Genomic DNA, 27,269 nt, shown 5'->3' with positions numbered 1-27,269 from the left:
AGACTTTCACTTCTGTAAGCAGTCATACTGCAGCATTCTACACTAATGACAGTTTCTGGACCGAGGGAAGCCCCAAGTAGAGTGCATTGCAGTAGTCCATTCTTGAAGCTACCGATGTCTGAACCACTGAGATCAAACCAGTCCAGGAATGGTTGCAGGGTTTGTGTGCTGAGTTCTCTCCTGCATTAAGCAACAGGATCTAAAAATATTCGTCTTTCCAAGGACTGAATCACTGCATGTTTCAATAGTGGGGTTTTCTTTTCATCACAGTAACAAGTATTATCAGTGAATTTATAAGACGTTACAACCAGGGGCATCTTGCCCATAGAGGCAAGTGGTGCGGGGCTCCAGGGCACCAAGTTCTGGAGGGCGTCAGGGAAGAGGCGGAGGCTGGACGTGGTGCCTCCCGGCATCAGCTCGCCACTCTCGCCCACCTCGCTGAAGCAGTGCTGCTCCTGGAGCCTCCACCTCTTCCCCACCAGAGGAGCCGCCCTCCAGCCTTTGCCCGCCTCCTCCAGCCCCACAAAGCTGCCAGCAGTGCCATAAAAAGGTCGGCAACTCTGCGACCCACTGCCCATGCTTTGCAAGCTTAGTTCCTTTGATAAAGAGTTGTTCTAACATTGCAGTCGAGGAGTGGTACAATGTAGAGGTGCCATCTGTGGGGACTGCATTAACAATGGGGCCTTTATGATGCTGTATCATGAGAGTGCTTCAGTACAAATGCTCCATTTCTATTCAGTATTTGAAGTGTGGTAAATCTCTCTTTTTATTGTGCTGTAAAAGATGACCTGATATTTAGTTACTCTAAATGCATACTGTGACCTGAGATGCAATTCACATAACCTACTTACCCTGAAGTACTGGAGTCAATAGAACTGCTCTGGGACAACTCTGGGGGTAAGTGAGCTGTAAATTTCAGCCTAAATACCTGTTTTCTCTTTCCCCGACCTCCTCTTTCCCTCTCTTTCCTTGACATTTAACTTTCTAGCTGTACTGAAGTAATGGATTCCATTTTACAGGGTATATTTTTATAGATGAAAGAACCGGGCTAAAATTCCCTTAACTAAAAATATAAATGTAGATTGCAACTCAGCCAGAATATATTAAACAATTTCTCATGCAACAGATGAGATAAAATTAATAAACTGTATGTTCATGTATGTTTTATGAAATAGGCCTGTAGTCAGAACAAAAACAATTAATGTCTTGTAAATCTGTCATAAAGTTTATTAGTTTCTTTATGAGTTTTATTCATTATTTTTAATGCCGGAGGTGAATTATAGACCATCGTTTTCTTCTTTTCTCAGACTCCCTGTAAATTCTTATTCCACTGGTATGTATCGTAGTAGTTCTCAGACAGCCAAGAGCAGATAAAAGAGTTTGGGAGGCATTCCAAACTCATTTGGTGTTCTACGTAGGCAATCTTTGGCTTTTAATCAGTGCCCTGTGATCAGCATTGTCAAACGCATATATAAAGAGTTTAAAAATTTGGAGAGCTACAATAGGGTATCAAATGGTGATCAGCAATCATCAGCATCAGCATCTCATTTATGTCCTGCTTGAGTGCCAAAAATGGGTTCAAAGCAATTTACAAGTATTAAATCAGTTATAGAACACATACATAAATAAAGCAGTTCCATTAAAACATCTGTAATGTAAATTTACTTACAGAATACTTAAAAGAGTTAAAAGAGCAATTAAACCAAATAGATAAGGAAGTTCATTTTCAGGGGAATACTTGCCTAACCGCCATGTCTTCAAATATGTCCTTAAGCAACCGCCGCCGCTGAGGAGCTCAAAGCGTCCCCTCCACAGGTGGGAGGGCGCCGAGCTCCCCCCCTTGGCCCGTGCTCCTCCCGCCAATGGAGGGGACGCAGGGGCACCAGCAGTGTGCTTGCGTGCGTCATGACGCATGCACCCGGGGGGCACCAGAAGGTGTTTTTGTCTAGGGCGCAAAAAGCCCTAGCACCGCTCTTGCCTGCGCGTAGTCCCCCGTCCTCTCCTCCAAGGTCAGGGAGGGAGTGTGCAGCTAGGAGCAGCGATGAATGGAGTGGCTTATATTTGGATATATTCTTTTTCTTTTTCTTCCTCTCCCCACTCCAATTTTAAAGGTGGGGCTTATATGCGGGCCAATACAGTATGTGTTTAGGTTTTCAGGCACTTTCACAAGAGAAGGTACATTTTATTAATTTTTGGAGTTGGGGACTTGGTATTTGGAAATGAGATGGATCCTTTGCTTTTATTTTTAAAACAACAAAATAAAGCTTTGCCTCTGCTTCAAGTGGTGGTAAAGTTGCAACCAGCAGCACGTTGGTGTGTCTTGTCCCATATGGTGGCCTGTTGCCACTGGAGCATCATATGAGACACAATGTCAACCGCCTGCTGATTGAAACTTGAAGAAGCAAAGACTTTATGATGTGTGTGTGTTTTAATGAAGAGAAGGCTCTGCAAGTCTCCACCCTCTTAAAATTCACCCTTCCCATGAAAACACTGCCATTGTTCAGCTGCTGTTTGCCCCACCTCCTTATCCTCCTAAGTTTCAAAAAGAAAAAGGAGAGATCTGGGCTGCATAGTTTGTCTTAGCGCTAACTTCACGTTGTGTGAATGGACAACAAAGGTGTAAAGTCATTCACATTGGAGCAAAAAACCCTAACTTCACATATGCACCAATGTGGGTGGTGAGGTCACGATAATAAAACTGTTATCTCAGTGGGCGATTGTTGTGATAAAGGCAAATTCCACAATAGGGAATTATAAGTAAAGAGACTGAAAATTAAAATTCAGTTTTGTAAATTATGTCCTTGCATAATCTATAATACTGCGAGAGGCAGTGGAAGACAGGAGTGCCTGGCGCGCTCTGGTCCATGGGGTCACGAAGAGTCGGACATGACTAAATGACTAAACAACAATCTATAATACAGCCTCATTTGGAGCTCAGGTACAGTTCTGATTTCTCCATCTCAAAGATAACACAGAGTTAAGGAGAGCACAGAAAAGAGCAACCAAAATATCCAGGGAGTAGGAGCACTTTTCCTAAGAGGGAAGGCTAATAGTTACATGGATTTTTGATAGCAGGGGGACAGCAGCAGCAGCAGCAGCAGCAACAACAACAACAACAACAACAACAACAACAACAACAACATTTTATTATTTGTACCGCACCCATCTGACTTGGTTTTTCCAGCCACTCTGGGAGGTTTCCAACATATATAAAAACATAATAAAACATTTCGCATCTGGGACAGGGGTCATGGTAGAAGTTTATAAAGTTAGACATGGTATAGGAAAAAGTGGTTAGAAATAAATTATTTTTCCTTTTTACCCCATTGGTAGTAAACACTTTTTCATCTGCATCCAGTTCCTTCTCTCCCAGGAATAAGAGTCTCTTCCTGCAAGCTGGCTTAAGTAAAGGAATGAGTTTGTGAAAAGGGTACCGCAGATGGTTTAGCACAAGAGGTGATCATGCCTCTCTCTGTACTTTGTTGTTTCAGTTTGCATATATTAAGTGCACAGATTTCAGTGGTGGCATTTGCCTCCCCGTTGTTGTTGAGACACATAAAATGAATTCTTTGCTTATGTTTGGTGATGATATTAATCTTCCACTCTAGCAATTTTCAGTATGTCATGCTCCACATCTCAATCCGTCTCTTAAAACCAGGTTGCAGGTGGCTTTTTGGAACGATACAAATATTACCAGCTGTTCTGGATTCTTCAGCTCTCATAAGTAATATGGCATATGCCTTGTATCCTCATAGCTTGTTTTGATGATGAAATGTTGGGAGGTTGAATGGATAATTAATGTTATGGAATGCTTCACCTTAAAAAAACAACAACTTTATTGCCCCTTCAGCAGTGGTTTAGTGGAGCAATAATGCAGAGAGCTACAGCTCTAGGGCGTTCTTCAGAATAATAATGTAATCTGCTGAACCACCCCGTAATTGACAGACCCTACTTGTTCAGGTAATGGAGTGAGGTGTTGATGAAACTCTGAAGTTTGTTTGTCAACACCAGAGGAAGTCAAAGAATCAGGAATATTGTCAAGTAACAGAATGGACCCATCTTCCATTTTCTTTGGTGGGCAATTTAAATGCCACCACTTATTTGCAAGATGGTTAGCATTTATGTTTTATAAGCTAAAGGGTGTGTTTTACAAGTCAAGCCTAGGCAGTCAGATGTAGGTACCACTGAGTTAAATGGAGGAGTTTAATTCTTGAAAACTTCATAGGATTGCTGTCACGCTGATTCTAATAAGCCGAGTACTTTGCTATGCACTGGTGTTCCCGTGTGTGAAAGACGGTGGAAGGAAAATGGATGAACACAGTTGCCTTTAGTCTCTCCTTGGGGACATACCGGTAGCTATGGCGTCCGTCACAATGCACTTGTGTGCTTCAGATTTTAGTACTGCACCATTACTATTCAGACTTGCCTTAGCATGCAAATTTTGCTGGTTGCCTCACTTAGATAGCCCTGTTGTTTCACTATTCCATCCTTTACCACAGCCATTTGTGCCACCATAAACATCTCTACGTGCAGCTACCTTTGAAGGTGACCCGAAACTACAATTATTCCAGAATGCTAGACTGGTGACTGGGTGTGGCCGCTGTGACCACATAAGACAGGTAGTGAAAGGCCTACACTGGCTCCCAGTACGTTTCCAAGCACAATTCAAAGTGTTGGTGCTGATCTTTAAAGCCCTAAACGGCCTCAGCCCAGTATACCTGAAGGAGCGTCTCCACCCCCATCGTTCAGCCCAGACACTTAGGTCCAGCGCCGAGGACCTTCTGGCAGTTCCCTCACTGTGAGAAGTGAGGTTACAGGGAACCAGGCAGAGGGCCTTCTCAGTAGTGGTGCCCACCCTGTGGAATGCCCTCCCATCAGATGCCAAGGAAATAAGCAACTCCCTGACTTTTAGAAAACATCTGAAGGCAGCCCTGTTTAGGGAAGTTTTTAATGTTTGATGTTTTGCCGTGTTTTTAATATTCTGTTGGGAGCTGCCCAGAGTGGCAGGGGAGGCCCAGCCAGATGGGTGGGGTGTAAGTAATAAACTATCATCATCATCATCATCTATACTGGTGTAGGAGATGAGATCTCGGATCTTTCTGGATGCTGCTCTGAAAGCTCTTATGTGTCACACATAACATCCTCCAAAGCACCAATAAGGCCGCATTTTGTAGATCTCACTGTTTGTCTGATCTTCTCCCCCCCCCCCCCCCCGCTACCAAATCCTGCTTAACAAAACACCCATTTGTCTTGAGGAGTAGGAGCTAGCAAGCAAATACTAGAATCTTGTCAGCTAATTCCTGTGGCATTTCTGTCTACCTTGCTACCACGCTGGGATCCTTCATTAAATATATGATGACTTTTTAACTAGGATTAAAGATATCCCATGACCTTTAAATGCATTTATTCCGTTGCGCAATTAAAGTGCAGAGCTGAAATATTCCACAGTGTTAAAATGCGAAGCACCTGTGCTTTGCTGTGGGCCATGCTGCATCAGGGCTGCATGTGCCCTGCATGATGCGCCCATTTCTGTATCCTTGGCATCCCAGTAATGTGCTGTTATAGCCCATTATGTGTCATTACAGTCCTCAAGATCCTCATGTAGGCGTAAGTGTTGTGCAATGTAACCGAGATGAAAAAAGGCTTGAGGGGAAAGATGTTACGTGTGTGTTGTTGCTTTTACAGATGCCCTTGGGAACAAAGGAAACTGCCTTGCACAGAGTCATACCATTGGTCCATCTAGACTGGCATTGGCTACAATGACTGGAAGCAGTTCTCTGGGGTTTAAACAGGAGTCTCTCCCACCCATACTTGGAGATACCAGGGACTGAAATCTGGATATTCTGCGTGCAGTTTACCACTAAGCCAGTGTTTCCCAAACTTGGGTCTCCAGCTGTTTTTGGACTACAATTCCCATCACCCCTGACCACTGGTCATGCTATCTAAGGATGATGAGAGCTGAGGAACCTGTGGACCTTCATACTCCCATTGTGACCAGTTGTCAAAGCTGATGTGTGCCATTGTCCAACAACATATGGAGGGGTTGAGGGGAACAGATTCCTCCACTGGTGCTCTATAACATCCCATATCTAGCATGCTTTGGGAGAGTGTGTGTGTTTGTGTGGATGGATGGATGGATGGGGCAGGGATGGAGGTCACGACCCACATAAAATGCGTAGGATATTTGGAGAAACTTCCGCAGCACGGCTTTCTTCCTGCTGAAGAGGGATGGTGTTGAGAAAAAGAAAAATCTCCATCCTTGTCTGTGGGGTAGCACGGAGAGCAGCTATGAATGAAAGATCCTCATGTGGACGATGCCTTCACAACGTGAGGGATAACTTAGTAAAGCCAAAGAGAAAATCCTCCTGACTGTGCAGCAGGGGCAGCCACTTAATCATTTAGATTTCTCCCCGGGAGTGAAGAACAAGTGAACTGTCCGTCTTTGCACCTTTTAAATCATATTGATGTAGCAGATTGCAAAAGGTTTCCCAGATGCATCAGAGTAAACATTGTTTGGTGCTGTCAGCTTGCTTTCTGCTCTTTCTTTACGGGTTACAGAGTGACTGGATTGCAGCTGAGGAGGATGGACTCCAGAAGGCATGATTTGTGCTAGCCGATCCAACCTTCCTTCTTTTGTTTTCTTGTGTAAAGAATCTGGCTACAAAGCTTGGTGTCCTTACCAAAGGGTCCCCGAGAAAGGGGAATAAGAGGCTGGGTCAGAATTATGGGATGGGTAAGCGAAAACCTCTTTTGAAAATGAAGATTGGCAATTAGCTTATAGACTTTTTCATATGTGACAATCAGGTGCAAGTGTTTGTGTGAAAGGGTGTATACATGTTGATTGGTAAGGCTCAACTTATGTGTACACAGATACACAGACCGTACATTCAGTGAATGTTACATGTGAATAATGGTACGTGTGTACAATTCAATCATTTGTATACATGGTTATATCAGGGTGGGTGGTGCTGTGGTCTAAACCACTGGGCCTCCTCTTGGGCTTGTCGATCAGAAGGTTGGTGGTTCGAATCCCCGTAATGGGGTGAGCTCCCGTTGCTCTGTCCCAGCTTCTGCCAACCTAGCTAAATATTTACTGCTGTGGTGGGAAGGTAAACAGGGTTTCCATGCACTCTGGTTTCCGTCACAGTGTTCTGTTGCTCCAGAAGTGGTTTAGTCATGCTGGCCACATGATCAGGAAAGCTGTGGACAAATCTGGGCTCACTTCCAGAGCTAGCACAGGCAGGGGGCCAAACTGCATCAGTGTCTCCTTGCGGTTTCACTGCTCTAACATAACAGTCTTGTTTTCAGAGTCATCCACGTCTACATGTACACGACAGCATTAAAAACAACAGGGCTTTGCCCGAAGGATCTTCCATTCCGGTATCTGATATTTTTTAAATATATTTTTATTGGATTTATATCCTGGCTTTCATTGAAGAAGCTTACGATGGCATGCATGGCTCTTCCCCCCACCTCTCCAATTTTCTCCTCTAAACTACCCAAAAAGTAGTGACAGGCCCAATGTCACCTAGTTAGTTGCCGGGGGTTGCAGCCAATACTAGTCCCACTCGGAGTAAACCCATTGACATTAATGGACATGACTCAGTTCATTAGTATAAAGAGAGATTTGAACCCAAGACCTACACCACACATTTAAAGAAATATCATACCACTGTAATTTGTTAAGAGTGCTGAAAGTTGTTAGGAGACACCTATTCTCCTCACATGGGACGCAGGTGGCATTGCCTAGGGCTTGCTGATCAGAAAGTCGGCGGTTCGAATCCCCGCGATGGGGTGAGCTCCCGTTGCTCGGTCCCAGCTCCTGCCAACCTAGCAGTTCAAAAGCACGTCAAAGTCCTAGTAGATAAATAGGTTCCCATACAGCGGGAAGGTAAACGGTGTTTCCATGTGCTGCTCTGGTTCACCAGAAGCGGCTTTGTCATGCTGGCTACATGACCTGGAAGTTGTACGCTGGCTCCCTCAGCCAATAACACCAGATGAGCGCTGCAACCCCAGAGTCGGTCACGACTGGACCTAATGGTCAGGGGTCCCTTTACCTTTATTCTCCTCACAGAGCTATCATTCCCAGAGTTCCCTAGGAAGGGATTGTTAAACCGCTCTGGGAATTGTAGCTCTGCAAGTGGACTGGGGAGCCTCCAAACAACTTTCAGTACCTTTAAGAAACTACAGTTCCCAGGATTCTTTGATGAGAGCCATGACTGTCTAAAGTGATATGATAGCACTTTAACTGTAAAGTGCAGATGGGGCTGGATTCTCTCCAGCTTCAGTCCAATGACTACACTCTACGGCTCTCAGGTTCTTGACAGAGAACAGAGGGAATGAAGAGGTGAAAGAGGTGATAGTAAAGGTGAAAATGAGCAGATGTAGTTATATTTTCAGTGCCAGGGAAAATGTGGACTTTGAAGTGGGATTTGAAGGAAGAGAGCATGAGCCTTTCATGCTAAGAGTTTACAATCTCGTGCTCATCAGCATGCAGCCCGGAGTCCTTAGACTTCCTACCAGGGACAAGCCAGGCAAAGAAGATCAGGAGATGGCTCCTACAGTATGAGGCTGACTTTTATGTCTCGAGATTAAGGTTTGCCTAATCCAAAGGATTTCAGAGTTGGTAATAGCTATGCAATATGTCAGATGGGCAAACCGTAAATCCCTAGCAGGCTTAATGCTAGTCTGTAAGGTGACTGAGGATTGTGTGCTAGACCTTCTCTGCCTCTCCATATGCTACTCTCCCTCTGGGTCTACTGGTAGTTACAAGAGGGGGCAGTCAGGTGGACAAGCAACACCCACACACATTAGGAAAAATGGGATAGAAAGAGATATGGAGGGTCACATGTACGCACCTCCATCCTAAGAAAATAGTACTATGTTGCAATCAGAGAAGAATGCAAAGTAAGAATTTTGATGAATATAAAAGGTAAAGGGACCCCTGACCATTAGGTCCAGTCGTGACCGACTCTGGGGTCGCGGCGCTCATCTCGCGTTATTGGCCGAGGGAGCCGGCGTACAGCTTCCAGGTCATGTGGCCAGCATGACAAAGCCGCTTCTGGCGAACCAGAACAGCACACAGAAACACCATTTACCTTCCTGCTGTAGCGGTACCTGTTTATCTACGTGCACTTTGACATGCTTTCGAACTGCTAGGTTGGCAGGAGCCGGGACCGAGCAACGGGAGCTCACCCCGTCGTGAGGATTCGAACTGCCGACCCTCTGATCGGCAAGCCCTAGGCTCTGTGGTTTAACCCACAGCGCCACTGATGAATATAGAATAACCCTAAAGTAATACCCTATAGGCCTTTTTTGCCACCAATGGTAGCATGATGGAAAAATGAAGGGAGCCAATGAACACCCAGGCTCTTACTCAGTTTAATGATCCTGGAGCAAATCATTCCTACACATCTGTGTTGTTGTTTTTTCAAGGCTACGATGTACACATTGGCTTTAATATACAGCTTAACTTTCCAGGAAGCCCTAGTGGCATTTGAGTTCTAATGTAATGGCCTTTTTGGCACCGACCTCCAGTTTAATATCTTAAATCAAAGGGGAACATATATTACAATGCCAGCCAGCTGCCTGAGCTGCGGAGCAGTCCCAACACTGGGTATGAACTCAGCTGCTGCAGGGACTTGACATGCACACCCCTTGGCTTGAAATTGGAAGTGCTGTGGCACTTACCACTTGACTAGTTCATTTAAGGATTTCATGTACTGTGGTAGGTGGGAAATCTTGAAAAATGCAGGATATTACTGAACTACTGCAGAGGATTCCTAGTTTCTAAGTATGTGGGGTCAGGGACAGAGCAAGAGTAGCAATAGCTCAAGGTTTTTGAAGAGAGAGGAAAAATTAGCATGATAGCATCAAAGAGCATGAAACATCAAACATCATCATGCTGCTTGCCAAGGTTAATTTTTTAAAAAATATAATAGACTTCTTAGTCTGAATGCTGAGCATGCAGCCTCAGCCTTAGTATCTAATTTTCAACTTTGGTTAGACAAGTTTCTCCATTCACCTTCCTGCTTTTCCACCCAAAAGGAAGCCTAAAGTCACTGTCAATAAGTACAACACAGTCAATGCAAGAAACAAATGCTTGGTCACTGTTCAGGTAGTATATTGTATATGTGCACATTTGCGGGGGGAGGGAATCAAAATTACAATCCATACAAAATGATAACTGATATTTAAACTTGAATAAAGCAGTTCAATACCATTCCAAACCCATAATGGCAAATCAGTAGATCAATATAGCACACTCTTTCTATAGGTAAAATAAATAAATCAGGCATTTCCTTAAAGAAATGTCTTCTGAGAAATTTCAGCTAAACTCCAGGGAAAATATATCATGCCTAGATATCAAGAGCAAACCACACTTTATTTATTATTTACATTCTATTGTCAGTCCGATTTTTATCTCTTTCACAAACCTGACACATTAACCTGGGGTGTGTATGGGAGATTCCAATTTACAGGTAAATACAACAAACAACAACAACAACAACATTCATGAGGAATGGATGTCATGTTCCCCACTCAAATATGTTGCATATGGAATTGTGGTTTTCTCCCCTACAAATCTGGAAATAATTTGATTGCTTAAGGCAATTGGTCTGAAGTCCCATACCTGGCCGTATGTCCAATATCCCTCAATGGAGCTTACTTCTGAGTAGACAGATATAGGGTTTTACTGTTATTCACAACAGCAAAAATACAGGTGTTCTTTTAAAAAATGTAGGTGGGGAAAATTGCAGACACTCGTTCCATTCCTGTAAATTTGATTTATCGTCACTCGAGGCAGCTAGCTATGAATCCAAATTTCTGTAGCGATAGCTGTGTACACCTGAGTAGGAGACTGGACACACAGAGTGGGTGTGAATGAAAGCTGCCTACAGTGTTCTTTGTCTTTATTTCGCCCCCTTTATTTCTTTATGTGATGGATTTAATTAGGTATTCTCTAGCAGCCTCTCTATGTTCCGCACAACACAGTAGCCTTCATAATATCAGTGAACTCACAGTGTGTGGCTGTAATTGACATGTTAATGAAGCTGTGCCTGGGGAGGGTGCTACACTAGTTCCTACCACCTTACAAGAGGAAAGTTAATGAAGAAATGTTCTTTTGGCAACGACAAGGAGAAAGAAGAAAATGTAGGATTGGGTTTTAGCATTTAGGTGTCTGCAGGTAGGTGCTGCAGGGTAGAAAAAAATAGGCAGTAGTTAGGCCAAAAGCATAGTCCTCATGTATTTTAATGTGTTTCTCCTAATATTACTGTATGCATTTTTTGCCTAATATACACATTTTGCCATAATTTCCCCATGTTTTGGTTAGAGAGCTGCATTGCATCATCTGGAGATGTGTGAATTTTGAAGGATGGTTGAATTTCAATTCTTGTGTGCAAATTGGGTAGTTTCGCATTGCAGTGATAACTCATTTGAATTTCTGCTCCATTCCTGCCCTATACTACCTGACAAGCTGCCACCAAATCCTGTATAAACTTGGAAACAGCCTGTAAGACAATGAAAGGCAGAACAGTTAGTAAAATAAAAACGGAAGGCCCTTTGATGATTTTAACAATGAAAAGGCGACATACAAATAAAAATATGTATGCCTGTATGTTTATATGTTTTCCCACCTAGGACTGGGAATACCAGTCCCACAAGCTTCGGCAGGAAACTGACACCATTGCGTTCTCTATTTAATACTAGGAATAACTAACACCGCTTATTTTGTGGTTAAATATCAAATAAACCCATGAGCTTTAATCCTTGTAGAAAACCCGCCTCACTTATAATCCCTTTGCTCTTCCCTCTTAACATAGGTAAAGGGACTCGTGACCATTAGGTCCAGTTGTGACCGACTCTGGGGTTGCGGCACTCATCTCGCGTTATTGGCCGAGGGAGCCGACGTACAGCTTCCAGGTCATGTGGCCAGCATGATAAAGCCGCTTCTGGCGAACCAGAGCAGCGCACGGAAATGCCATTTACCTTCCCACTGTAGCGGTACCTATTTATCTACTTGCACTTTGACGTGCTTTCGAACTGCTAGGTTGGCAGGAGCTGGGACCGAGCAATGAGAGCTCACCCCGTCGCAGGGATTTGAACCGCTGATCTTCTGATCGGCAAGCCCTAGGCTCTGTGGTTTAACCTACGGCGCCACCCGCGCCCCTCCTCTTAACATATTTGGGCACAATTCACAAAGATAAGATGATTTCATTCGGCATCGGCGTACTTGCTTCATGCTGGATTGTAGCCACTGCTTTTCATCTGACAATGTTTTCTCCCGTGGAATGGAGTTTGGGAACCTTGCCGGAATAAAACCTCTAAAAAGTACAGTGGTTGGATTTCTGAAAGTGTAGGCTGATGGAGTAAAATCGATTAGTAGCACCAGTAGAAGGCAAGGGTGGTGGGGAGCTGCCACCCACTTCACCTCCTGATAGGTGAATCACTGCTGCCTGCCATGCTGACCTCCTTGCCACTTAACTGCTCTTCCCTCTCCTTCCCACTCTTGGGAGGGAAGTGCCACTGCCCCATCAGGCCATCCGCTACTGAGTAGTGCACTTAAGCATCTGTTATATATATATATATATATATATATATATATATATATATATATATATATATGAATTCTGCTGGTTTCAACATGGCATTGTCAAATGCTTTGGAGAAGCTTCATTTCCTACCAGCTTGATTAGTCTCTCATGCTTTCCAGCCAAACAAAATCACATAATTGCGCATTCTAATTTGGTGGTTACTTGAATTCACACTGATTATGTGATTAGATGTAATGACAATAATTACTCCCTGAAAGTGGACAACGGTCATTTGAAGAGAGAGAAAAAATCACAATAATTTTAACAAGATAATACCTCCCGCACAAGGACAGGCAAACTTTGTCTGCTCTGTTGTGAATTTATTCCGATATCATGGACAACAGCTTGAAAGGTTCAGGCTCCGTTTCCAAGAGATTTCCTATGCAAAAAAGGCAAGTGGAACTTAAAACAGTCGTGCAACATCTGCAAGAAGATTAGCCAGATGTCTCAGTGTCCCCTGCAGAAGAATTCAAAGAATTTTCCCTCCAGAAGGAAACAGAGCAAGAGACGTCATTATATCCCCTAAGGACTGAACATTTTACTTTAAAATTATTGGGGAACATTTCTGTTATTGTAAATGGTACATGCAGGCGAAACGGGAAATTCCTAAAATCAGTGTTGAAGAAATTCATCACTTGCAATCCTATACATATCTACTCAGAACAACCATTGTGTTCAATGGGCCTACTAAGAGGAAAGTGCTTGTAGGAGCACAGCCATATTAATGTAATCCTGGATAAGAGTCTTTAGGATTGCCATCTTACAGAAATCTTTGGCTCCTAGGTATATGGACGGTTGAGCATGGTACTAAAAATCCTTGGGTGCTTCCTTTGTTCTTTTTCCGCCATACACCCTGTTGGAAGTTCTAGTTCATTTACTTAATTTATTTAGAAGTCTAAAAGCAGCATACGTTCATTCTATTTTGATTTGATCCAGACATTCAGGAAATCTAACATCTGTAGATTTGGGTTTATGTCCATTTACCTTTATAGAGAAGTGAACCATCCATGTTGGAAAAATGTGGTATGCCTATGAATACCTAAAGCTGGGGGGGGGGGGTCAGAGGCTTTATGTCTGCATGCTCTTTAACATTTCATGGGTGAAAACAAGAACACTACTGCAACCACGTATTCCCCCCCCCTGAATTCATACCCAAGTTCCTCCTATTGTTGCTAAGGTGAGCAGTCTTCTCCACCCACACTCCACTGTATTTCCTTTCTTTATAAGAATTGTCTGTGAAGGGGGGATTTATTTTGTTTGTATTTTAATGAGTAACTACTCAATTGGCACAACTCTAACCAATATGCAAACTGAAAATACACGTTGTGAATTTTGCAATACATTTCGAAAACCAAATAATACAGGCAATGTATGGGGGGTGGATGCATAAGAATCTATACGAAAATGAATTGTTTAGAAAATCGGCTTGCAAAAATTGTGTACATTAGTCAAAACTGCACACAAATGCGTATATTAGAAGAAATTCGCACTAAAATGCTGGTGAATTTTCATAAGAATTTTTTTCAAAAAGAATTACAAACTGCTGTAGAAATGGAGGGAACTTAATTTAAGAAAGGGGAAAACGAGAAGTTAAACCTGACAGATTCATTTCTCCTTGAGCTGTTTGCACTCAGAACACATTTTTTTTGGGGGGGGGGAATTATCCCGATCAAAAATTATTGGTGTCAGAGGAAGTTCCTTTTTTAATATATGCATACTAGGGAAACCTACATGTTGTCCTTTAGATTGTCAGATGGACCAGGGTAAAATGGATCTCACCACCTTCAAGTTGTACATTTTGGGTTCATTTGTGTGCACTGGCAAGCATAAGTCTGAGCCAACACTTGTTTTTATTTTACATGTAGGTCAGTTTCTGGTCCGCCTTTCATCATATGATTCCAGGGCAGTAACAACAAAACAGTACTACAATAAAACCAATTGTACACAACTGAGAAAAGCAGTTTGAAATGTAAGATTAGCAAAAGAGATAAACTCTGTTGCCTTTGATGGAACTGACTCCTAGGTAAGTGCTTTTAGGATTGCAACCTAAAACTTGGTAGGGCTGCTAAGAGGGCTGATAAAAGTCCTTCTTTGACAAAGGGCATTATAACTTTCACTTTATAATTTGGGGCCCAAAGGTTAGATACACTGATATGCCCAAAGCCACTTGTTCTGGTGGGAAGTGGCTCTCAAATTCTTCATATTAATTTATGAATTGCAATTTTGTAGAATGAAGAAAGTTTCCATTAATGGAATGGACGGGCTCTTCTGCTGTCTTCGAGTAGTCTCCAAATGTGAAGTTAATCATTGTGACATATTCCTTTTGGGCATTTTATTTTCATTTCTCCCCCAAACCTCTGCTTGATTTACAGTTTGCCGTCACTTATAATGCACACCAGTGCTCCTCTTAACAGTCTAGTGGCCTCATTCAAGAGGAGTTGACAGACTTCCAAGGCCTGTCATGATCTGGTAACTCTCCTCTGATTCATAAGGGATTAATTGCCCCTTAGTGCTGGCGAGCTATAATGCTGTCACCAAGGCTGTAGATCTGTCACTTTGATGCATAAGATAATCAAGTCTCATAATAGACTCTCCATGCATGCGAATAACTTGGGGAAAAAATCTAAGCAGGAAATGACAAAAACATGTGGTAAACATTTATACTGGCAAATGTCACTGATCACACTTTTCACTTTTTTAATTTTGGTGGGTGAAAAAGGTACAAATGGATATGTTAGTATTCTAAACTATTTAGATCAGGGTTGGGGAACCACAGGCTTTGGGAACAAAAAGCAGCCTCTGCATCTGTCCTGAGGGACTCTGCTTAGGTCATTCCTCCTCCTTGGGCCACACCCCTCTCCCTAGCCCACAGCCTCACCTACTACAAGCTCTCATTGACTGCTTTTGCCTGGCTGGAATGTGTCCTTGAACTGTGGCAATCCTTCTTGCTTGCTTGAGGATAGGGAAATGTAAGGCAAAAAAGGTAAAGGACCTCTGGACGGTTAAGTCCAGTCAAAGGCAACTATGGGGTTGCGGTGCTCATCTCACCTTCAGGCCAAGGGAGCTGGCATTTGTCCACAGACAGCTTTCTGGGTCATGTGGCCAGCATGACCAAACCGCTTCTGGTGTCATGGGACACTGTGATGGAAGCTAGAGTGAACTGAAACACTGTTTACCTTTCCATCACAGCGGTACCTATTTATCTACTCACACTGGCGTGCTTTTGAACTGCTAGGTAGGAAGGACCTGGTACAGAGCAACAGGAGCTCACTCCGTCACGGGGATTCGAAGCAGCGACCTTCAGATCGGCAAGCCCAAGAGGCTCAGTGATTTAGAGCACAGCACCACCACCCGTGTCCCTATAGGGAAATGTAGGTGTGGGTATGAGTATGGAAATCCCTGAACTTTGCAAGGCTAGGATGTGGCCTCCTGTAAAAATGTAAGAGTCACATCCATTGTTCTTCCTATGTATGTCTCTGGCCATGATGATGATGATGAGGATGATGATATATAACTTGTACCCTGCACATGTGACTGGGTTGCCCCAGCCACTCTGGGTGGCTTCCAAGAAAATATAAGAGAGTACACGATACATTGACAGCTTCCTGATATAGGGATGCCTTCAAATGTCTTCAGATAGTCGTATAATATTTTTTTAAAATGCAAACAGAACTGTTACCCTGATGGGAAATGGTGGTGGTCGTGGTGATTTACTGCCTCAGCTCACATTGTTCTCCCAACCCTAACCCCTTCCCCTTCCAGGGATAAGCACTTGAAGAGGTCACAGAACAGGTCTGAGATGGGGAATCTGGCCTGGGAAGAGGCCTGAGAACCCAATAGAGAATCCACATTCAGTCTCAGGGGCTGAGGTTCCCCACCCCTCTATAAAAGGATACGATTAATGGAAGTGAATGAAGAATCAAATTTAGCTAGTAATTGAAGAGGGTGTGTTTGAATTAACTATTTGAAAAAGAGTGGAACAGAAAGTGTTTAAATGTTTCATTTGACAAGTTTAAGCTGTTAAATGTTTTAACAATAGCATCAGCTTTAGAGGCAGGGGTATTTTATTGAAAATAAAAGTTCTGGCTGCTCCAGGATCCTTAACCACGTGGTCCGTGTAAGATGAGATAGCTGTGGCAAAATTAGACCCATCATAAATCCTCTCTGGTGTCACAGAAACATCAAAGATACAATGATGGTTAAAATGCCGTGATACATCATGCCAGGATTGTGCAGTCATTACCTGGCATTGCAGGTAGATACGTCATTACAAGTGTTTAGAATTAATGCCAGCACTCCAGAATAATTTCTTATTCCTTATGTAAAACTGTAAATATGCTGCTGAGATGTGACACTTTACATCAAATGTTTATATCTTTATCTTCATTTGCTTTTGAGTGCCACTCAGGTGAAGGAGATGCATAAGCTGAGGTTGGGGGTGGGGTCTCTTTGTTGTGGCAACTGCCTCATTGTGTGCACACCTAGGAGTAGATGAGAGACGTAGGGCTGAGGGACATGCCTTTCCCTAACTTGTAAGTGTACTTTTGACAATAAAGAGTTAATTCCTCACTCTGGACATTCCATGCTTGATAGCACCATGACACTTGTGGTCATCAAGTAATGCCGAATCAGCGATTGGCTAATCCAGTTCAGTGCTGGTTGTTGTCATATTTTCCCAGTGTAGGTTGCACAGAAGTCTTCAAAAGGCAAGAGATGGATGCAGTTTTCTGTATGTTGTGAAGAAACATTATATCACGTTTTACTTCAATTGTTATGAAAGCTATGCCCTTTGTTATATACCAGGCACCCCCAAACTTCAGCCCTCCAGATGTTTTGGACTACAATTCCCATCATCCCTGACCACTGGTCCTCTTAGGTAGGGATCATGGGAGTTGTAGCCTAAAACATCTGGAGGGCCGCAGTTTGGGGGTGCCTGTTATATACTATGGCCCTCCTATTCTGCATTTTGCCAACAGTCTTCTCCCGAAACTGATCATACACTGTGACCTTATTTTCTGTCTTTTAAAGCTTTCTTCACAGTGGCTATGGGATTTTATGTAGAATTCTATATGCCTTTTTCCATGTGCAGATTTAATTGCATTTTGTTAATGACTTCTTTCTTCTAAACCTGTGGTACCTTTTCCTCTTTGTGCTTGAATGCTGCCTACAAAGATTGTGTCCTATTGGCTTCCGATTCGTCGCGCTGGTGAAGTTGGACGCAGGGACTTCGTGCTCCGAAGTCCCTGGCTTCGTGGAGGGGGGGGAAGTCCACAGAGCGAGCGGACTCCCCGAAAAAACACCGGGTAGAGAGTCCCGGTGACATAGTGCCCAGCTGTTTGCTCCGGACGCGAATCCTCTGCTGCCCGAGAGCTCAGTAGAGCAATCGAGAGCCAGCGGAGTGGAGTCGCGGGAGCCATTTTTGGGTTTCATCTTACCTCCTTGAAGTGAAGCTCCGAGTCCTCAGCCTGCAAGCGGCGGATTCTTCCAAGGAAATAAAAGACTTCTTCAAAGTAAGTCAAATCTCCATTCGGATCTTAAAAATTTTAAATTTGAAGATAGGAAGAGATTCTAAAGTAACGGAAGCCGGTCTCTTCCAAATGGACAATCGGGAGGCGCATTAAATATTCCTAAGCCGAAAAGGGAAAACTTCTTTCAAGATTGCGGACCCGAGAGAAAGAAAGACTTTTCCAAACCTCCCCAGCCCCCGGTGTCGTTGCCCCTTGAGGTTCAGCAGCAACAAGGGGGAGGACGCTTTGACAGCTGTCAAAAGCTGTCAAATTGTTAAAGGACTAAGAAAGATGATTTTATTCCTGTGAATTGGAAAAATTGATTCAAAAGGTTTTAAAAGGATTTAAGTGGACTGTAAATTTGAAATCTGATGAGGTTAAAGACAAAGGATAAGAACAGCCAAGATGGAGCCGACAACGTGGTAGAGAGGAATTTTCCAGTACCCTTCTGCCCTTATCTCTGGTCTGCCTGTGGTTAAGTGAACTATGAAAACAAAATTCTCTCGAGCTTTCCAGGAGGCTGTGCTGGGCTATCTACAAACATGGGAAGATATCTACAAGGAAAGGCAATGCTTCAATCCAACAGAAAAGGAGAATGAGGTGCAAGAGCAAGATTTAGAGGACAATTTTGATTATGAGATTGTGTGTGAGGAGCAACAATTTGAGGACAATTTGGAGACTGATTCAGACCATAAAAAATATGTGTTGGATGATGAAAAACAAAGATCAGAACAAAGAGATGAGGCCGACAAGGAGAAGCAAAGTGAAGAGAAGATTGATGGAAGTGAAAATCCTGGAGAGACTGAAATGTTGAATGGTGTTAGTGAAGGGAGGGAAAGGCAGAAAGAGGGAGGAGCAGAGGTCTGGAAGTGGATGTGGGAAAGAATTGGTGTGGGGTAAAAATTCTAGTTTAAGGTATTTTTTTTGGTTTATGAACAACGGTGTCGGAATCTTGGCCTGTTAAAGGATATGCTGATCCAATTGGGAGGAGGGACATTGGGGGGGGGAGGAGAGATTTTTATAGTTTAAGGTTAAGAGCTTTCTGGAGGGAGTAAAAAGAATGGCTGAGGAAATATGCTTAGAGTTTGTTTTTGAATAATTTTGGTGATCAGGAGGTGTTTGGGTGGAAAACTGCCTCTCTCCCCCTTCTTACTCTTGGTACCCAGTGGCAGGGGGTGCCTTGAGGGGAGAGGGAAGGGTGGAGGGAAACCCAGACACAAAAATGGAACCTTTTGACTGCTGGACCCCTCGGGCTACCCCAGTGGCAGGGGGGGGGGCTCAGAGGGGGACAGCATGAAGAAGGAGGAGGATTGTGTTAATATTATAAGAATAAGATTCTGAATTGGATTAGAAAACCCGCCATAATTATGTAAAGAGGTTGGGAAATCCAGGAGGAGGAGAGTCGTGGAAGCCATTAATATTTTTCCTTTTTCCTTTTTTTTCTTTCCTTTTTTTTTCCCTTTTCATTTTTGCTTTCCCCCCCCTTTTTTCCTTGTTTTTCTTTTTTCCAGTACAGTGAAGAAATAGCTGGGGGATAAGCCAATCCCCAGAGATCCTCCGCCTTTGTCCTCTCAGTGGCAGGGGGGGGGAAGAGGGGGGAGTAAGGAGGGGGGAGGTCAAACCCAGCTTAAAATGGACCCCTTTGTTCCCCAATACCCATGGGTCTCACTGGTGGCAGAGGTGGGCTTGTGGGTGGAGGGAAAATGAAGGGACAGAGTTTATGTTGTATACTTTGTATGTGTTTTCTTTTTCTAAAAATTAATAAAAAATATTTTTTTAAAAAAAAAACATTGTGTCCTATTAACAATAAGGCAGACTGAGCAGCCTAATTCTTTGCTATTTCAGTTTTGCTGGCTCTCAAAATGTAGGTCTGTTCCTTCCCATTTTCTGCAGATGTTTTGAAAGAATACACAAACAGTCTGCATTTAAATTCTGCACATTTGTCATACATTTTCATAGAATCATACATTTACTGAACTGCAGAGTTGGAAGGTACCCCGAGGGTCCAACCCCCTGGAATGCAGGAATAACAGCTAAAGCATCCATGACAGATGGCCATCCAACCTCTGCTTTATAACCTCCAAGGAAGGAGAGTCCAGTTTCTCATGAGGGAGTCCATTCTTACTGAGAGAAAATTCTTTCTGATGTTTAATCGGAATCTCCATTCTTGTACTTTTTGGTACTTGCTTATTACATAAAATTTGCATTTTTGATACATTTCCCCATCAAATATGTGCTTTGGACTCATTTCTTCCATAACAAAGCTTTTTGTGTGGTGGAAGTGCACCACAAAATCCACATAATCTGACTGGGATTTCATTCCAATCTGCAAGTACATTCTGCAGTGCTGATTTGGGCTGCTCCACTATGAAAAGCATACTGAATAAACTCCTCTTCCAACTCTAGTTGATGGTACCGCTTGGATATAGTGGACATCTATAACCCTCAGCAGTCATTGATCCACTGTGACCACATTTCAATAATTACATTTCAACTATACTGGTTCTTATTTCTTCATCCTGAGCATTGCCATAATAACCACTCTTCGAGTATACAAAGATATAGCTAAACCTTCCATGTTCCTTTTCATCAGGCATCCCCAAACTTCGGCCCTCCAGATGTTTTGCCCTACAATTCCCATCATCCCTGACCACTGGTCCTGTTAGCTAGGGATCATGGGAGTTGTAGGCCAAAACATCTGGAGGGCCGCAGTTTGGGGGTGCCTGCTTTTCATCCTCCATCTGAGCACAAGTGGATCAAAGGGAAAGGGGAGTTAAATATATTTGGACTCATTCCAAGCTTTAACCCTTGTGAAAATGGACTGGTTTATGTCACTGATTCCTGAGCATTGCTCAAGAGGATTGGAGCTTCTGTCTTACACTGACTGGAAGAAACTGAAGGCGGCTAAATGAATGGATATACTTGCAGAGTTCACACTGCACCCCCCCTTGCCTTTAAAGGTAAAGGTACCCCTGACTGTTAGGTCCAGTTGCAGACAACTCTGGGGTTGCGGCGCTTATCTCTCCCTATAGGCTAAGGGAGCCGGCGTTTGTCCATAGACAGCTTCCAGGTCATGTGGCCAGCAGGACAAAGCCGCTTCTGGTGAACCAGAGCAGCGCACGGAAACGCCGTTTACCTTCCCGCCGGAGCGGTACCTATTTATCTACTTGCACTTTGACGTGCTAGGTGGGCAGGAGTTGGGACCGAGCAACGGAAGCTCACCCCGTCGTGGGGATTTGAACCGCCGACCTTCCCATTGGCAATCCCTAGGCTCTGTGGTTTAGACCACAGCACCACCCGCCTCCCTATCCCTTGCCTTTAGAATGCCACTAATACACAGTAAATACAAGAAGACAACCTTTCTACCTAATCACCTATGAACTGCGGGAGCCAGGGATGGTGTATTGGACCTCCTTCCACACAAACCACTTGTTCTGCTACTGAGCGATGGCTTCTTCCTTATGGCCAGAATGCACAGGAGCAAACCATTCTGTTGTCAACTAATGAGATGCTGGAGCTGAATTTGGGAGTACTCCGCACCTGATTTGTGAAGGAAAGTTTATCACCATCTGATCTTAAGTACAATGCCGGAAGCAGGGAGGGGAAAAGCTTTAGCTATGGTTTCATCTTAACTTTGTGCTCCTGATTTAAAGGGAAATAAAAGCTGTAACAACAATAATAAATCTGAAACATTACCATTAGATGCAAGGCACAAGCAAGAACGGTCTACAAAAGCCCTGATTCCTTTCTTTCTCCCTGCCTAAATTCCCATTGAGAAACAACTTGCATCCTATAACAATAGCAGCTTTCATATTTAGAAAAGGAATGCAATTTTAATTTAGCCTATAATGATACTTTAATAGGCACGCCTGTTATTAGCCGTGTCAGCCTGATTGCTTTCCTGACTGCAGTTTTCAATTAAGCATAATGTGTCCTATTCATGTGCAGAGGAGAAGAGAGGAAAGGGGTGTGGACTATTTTTGTTGGCAAATCATAGACTTGAATAGGCACTTAGAGAAAATACATCTTGTAAATCTCTTCTGGGTTTCAATGAGACTGATTTTTCTAGAGTTAGTGAAATGCATCTAACTTGATTAGAGGGCCTCTCCCTGATACATCCTCCACAACAGTGGTTTTAATTCCACTTCATGTCTTCAAACGTCCATCATGGGACCACCAGGGAGGGGAAGAGGGATGAAGGACATCAGGCTTCTAATATTTGCCTCATACATTTTGTGATCACCACACAAAAAGCCAAAAATTAGGGGTATGCAAAAGATTCAGAAGAATTGGCAAGGGTCCACTTCATACAGATTTGTCTGAGCCAAAATAAGATCTCTCCAATGTGACCCAAATTGATGAGGCGACCTCTGAAGCAGTAGAGATTCAGATGTTTGAAAAACATTGCAGTGCATCTGCAAAAAATAAATGAATCACTTATGCTTTTTGCCATATAAGAAAAATGCCAGGGTGAAGAGGGACAACTCGTTTGTGACGGACAGGTCCACCCTCTAATCAGAAAAAAATATTTTTCCAGGTCTGTCCAATCACAGTGCTTTAAGGCAGGGATCTTGAAGTAATGTATCACCTTGTTCTTTTCAAATTAGTTCTGCTTGTGGTGTTTGCTTGGAAAATACTGTTTGTCTTGTCTCTGTGCCAAATGCTCCTCATGGTCCCACCCCCTTCATGTGCATAGCCTGAAGAGTGGTGGTGCATAGGACCTTCTCAGTGGTAGTGTCTGGTTTTTGACCTCTCACCTCATGGGCGTAGGCATGGGGGCAGGGGGCAGTTGCCCCCCCTAGAAGCAAAAGGCTGAGGGGCGCAGCGTGGCGGCCCCAGGCTTACGCTCCCCGCGTGCCTCCGGAGCTTCGCACGGGGAGCGAGAGCCTGGGGCCGCTTCCTCGGAACAGCTGGGAGGCGCGGAGGAGGCAGCCATAGGCTCGCGCTCCCCGCGCGCCTCTGGAGCTTCGTGCGGGGATCGGGAGCCTGGGGCCACTTCCTCTGAACAGCTGGGAGGCGCACATTCCCACTGTGGCCCCTCCCCTCCCCGTGCCTTGGCCCTGCCCCTTGCCCCCCTAATTTTGATCCTGGGTATGCCCCTGTCTCACCTGTTAAGAGATCTGCGTGTATCTCTACACTGCTTTCCTTTAGGTGATCACTTAGCTATATGTTTGTCTGGGCTTTCGACCCCATAGCTAAAGGAGAGTCCAATTGTCCACTGTTTCGAGTCTTATTGTTTAGTTTTAGGGTTTTTATTGTTGGTTTCCCCCCCAGCTGATTTTATTTGTGTGGTTGTTATTGTTCCTTCAGGAGGAACAGCAGGATGTAACAATAAATCACCACCACCCCACTGGGGATCTTTGCCCAGTGTATACATGACTGCAGCAAAGCAGGAAGGAGACAGGCAAAAGTACAGCATTCTCATTCCATGCGGATAAGATAACATGTCACCATCTCCACTCTTATCTAGTTCACCGGGATTTCTAAGTTAAAAGAGGAAGAAGCAAGGTCCAAAAGACTTCAATTTAATCACAGGAATGCATGCTTTTCTATACAGAAATGGAAAAAAGGGAAATATTTTTGTCTAGTTCAAAATGTATCCTATACCAAATTAAATTTCTAAAGCCATAAGTGTGCAGTGGCATTATATTAGTGAAATTAAACCATTTGCAATTTTGTGGAAAGTAATAGGCATTTAACTATTCAGAATGAGCAGCTGATGAGCATTACACCTCTGCAGATGTAGCAGATGGATCCTCCATTAGTTCGACTGCAGATGTCATATTATATCTGCATACCTCCTAGTAGGCTGCTGTGTTTAAATTTAGATCCTTGCTTCACAGTCTCGGAAATATTCACATGGAGACAGCCTAGGATACCGAGGCAGTATTGACATCTTTAGGACAGTATTGATGAGTCAATATGTTTCTGTTAGTCACAGTTGCTTGACGACTCCTATATATATGCATGGAAACACCTAGGGGTATTGTTGACAACTGCAACACCCAATGTAGATATAATCTAAGGCAGTGTTTCCCAACCTTTGGTTTCCAACTGTTTTTGGACTACAATTCCCATCACCCCTGACCGCTGGTCTTGCTAGCTAGTGATGATGGAAGTAGTAGTCCAAAAACAGCTGGAGACCCAAGGTTGGGAAACACTGATCTAAGGAACCCCTTCAAGAAACTATTCTTCTATGGGGAGGGGGAATACTGTTTTCAATAACTGTAATTACGTTTCCACAATCCAGAATTTTTTAAAAAATACAGTCATACATCGGTTTAAGTACGCCTTGGTTTGAGTACTTTCAGTTTAAGTATTCCGCGGACCCGTCTGGAACGGATTAATCCACTTTCCATTACTTTCAATGGGAAAGTTCGCTTCAGGTTAAGTACGCTTCAGGTTAAGTACAGACTTCCAGAACCAATTACAATCATACTTCGGGTTAAGTACGCTTCAGGTTGAGTACTCCGTGGACCCGTCTGGAATGGATTAATCTACTTTCCATTACTTTCAATGGGAAAGTTCGCTTCAGGTTAAATACGCTTCAGTTTAAGTACTCCATGGACCATCTGGAACGGATTAATCCACTTTCCATTACTTTCAATGGGAAAGTTCGCTTCAGGTTAAGTACAGACTTCCGGAACCAATTGTGTACTTAAACCGAGGTACCACTGTACATGAAACCTTAGCAGGCAGGAATAGCGCCAGACCATTGTTGATCATGGCTTCATGCTGATAATGAAAAGAATAATGCTTCCACCATTTCAATAGAAGTTGATGAAAGCAAATTTTCGCTTGAAAAGCCTATGTCTATATTTCTAAGGCCCAGATGAATCCAGGGCTCCTCTTTCTTTTCCATTGTGCTTCAATGCATCTTAGATCCTTCAGCGGCCATTATGAACTTCTGCAGGAGGTGTTAATCTCACTCATACAACACTCAGCAGTCCCTGTGGAGTCATTCCAAGTGCATGAATGTTTATTGAACTGCCCAAAAGTACTTTGAAGCACTCTATATCGTTACTCCTCTAAGGCCCAACAAGTTGGAGGAGGAGGTACTGCTTTGATTCATTCTTACTGTGGTCAGCTGCTGTGTGAAGGGAAGAAGGATGGTGAGGAGAATGCGCTGGGCAGTTGCCCAGGTACTTCTGATGGTTCTGATGGTTATTCTGCTCCTGTTCCTTTTATTTCCCAGGAGGCAAATTCCACCTCTGATAACAAGTCAGAGAAATAGCCTCAGGTTAATGAGGTGATGCGGTTCACCCAGCAAAGCCATCTTGCAGCTTGACTTGCTTTTATATAACTCCTTTCCATAGCCATCTTGTTAATATTTTACATTACCAGACAGAGATGGACAAGCACTTGCATTTTTTATTCTCTTATTGAATGCTCCACCGCTGCACAATTTTCTGTTAGATACTCTGAGCATTGGGAGTGCATGGACCACTTGATGTGCTTTTTGTGAAATCACCATGATAAGAACCCAACCATTTTCCGAATTTATAGAATCGGCGAAAATAACTGCAGCAATAAGATATCAAACAAATCAGAAATTAAGGTCACAATGGATATAGTTTGAAGAGTATATGAGCAAACACTAAAGATAATACATTGATATGCTTAGATTAAGTCTGTAAAGCTGATCTAGACAAAACTAATAGTTTAACAAGAAAAGTAAGGTTGAGATATATAAAATGCAATGTAAAAAAAGAAATTTAATGAATAAAAGATGACGAGCACTGGTGGAGGGAAGTCACAAGGGTGTAGTACCTCTTTTATGCATTTTTTTGCTTTTTTGCTTTAACTTTTTTGTTTGTCTTTCTGTTTGCAAGTGTATGTGTGATACTGCTTTATATATTTGATGAAGAGAGAGAGAGAGAGAGAGAGAGAGAGAGAGAGAGAGAGAGAGAGAGAGAGAGAGAACCCAACCATTGGCAAGATGCAGTTGATTGTGTGAATGGGTGCCACTGAAAAGTGTGTGTGTGTGTGTGTGTGTGTGTGTGTGTGTGTGTAGGTGGGTGATGTAGAGTGACGTTCAAATGTGGCGCTTGATTTGCAGTGGCACATTATTGAACTACAGCATTCTAAGAGATGAACACATAGGTGTGAATTGTTTCATTTGGTAACTCATTCAGAACACAGAACATTTTTTGATCACTGGCAACAGCAAAATAGTATTGAGTCATATAAAATATGAGGTAGACATAGGTTGTATTTACAGGTAGCAAGCCTGGAGGTGTTTAGTGCAATGCTTGAGACATCAAAGGCTTTTGTCACCTGCGAGAGAAGGGTGCCAGTAAGAATGGGTTGTGACTGTGCATTGAACAACGTATGATTCTAACTTCAGGGAATATACTTAGCATTAGTGCTAGAATATTGCATTTAACTCTTTGTCTTTTGCTTCATTGGGGATATGCTGGTTTTCTGTAACTTTTCCTTGTAGTACATTTTTTCTTTCTTTCTTAAAATGCATCTTAGTAAATGTTTTGTTTCAAAATCCTGTTGTGGTCTACTCCCTGTTAGCCATGAGCTCCCTTTCCTCAGATGGTGGTAGTAGTAGTAGTAGTAGTAATAATAATAATAATAATAATAATAATAACCAGTCACTCTGGGCTGCTCCCAACAGAATATTAAAAGCACGATAAAACATCAAACATTAAAAACTTCCCTATACAGGGCCGCCTTCAGGTGTCTTCTAAAAGTCAGATAGTTGCTTATTTCCTTGACATCTGATGGGAAGGCGTTCCACAGGGCGGGTGCCACTACCGAGAAGGCCCTCTGCTGGTTCCCTGTAACCTCACTTCTCACAGTGAGGGAACCGCCAGAAGGCCCTTGATGCTGGACCTTAGTGTCTGGGCTGAACAATGGGGGTGGAGCCTATATTCAAAACTTGACAGTGCCAAACTACCGAAGGCTGTTCACAAAAGCAAGACTGAATGTATTCCCCTCTGCAGTGCTGGAGGGCAGGATGAGAGGAGTACCCTACCAGGAAAGACTGTGCTCGTGCACCCATGATGTAGATTCTATAAAACACATTGTGCTGCACTGTGGGAAGTTTGAGCAAGCTAGGGCTGAAGTGATTTCACCCCTGCTAGCCTTGCTCCCAGGAAAATCAGAGGATTTCTATATCAGGTTCCTATTGGAAGACCGGTCAAATGCCAGAACA

This window comes from Zootoca vivipara, chromosome 9 (assembly GCF_963506605.1).
Source record: "Zootoca vivipara chromosome 9, rZooViv1.1, whole genome shotgun sequence".
NCBI lineage: Eukaryota > Metazoa > Chordata > Lepidosauria > Squamata > Lacertidae > Zootoca > Zootoca vivipara.
This window is presented reverse-complemented; position numbering follows the sequence as displayed.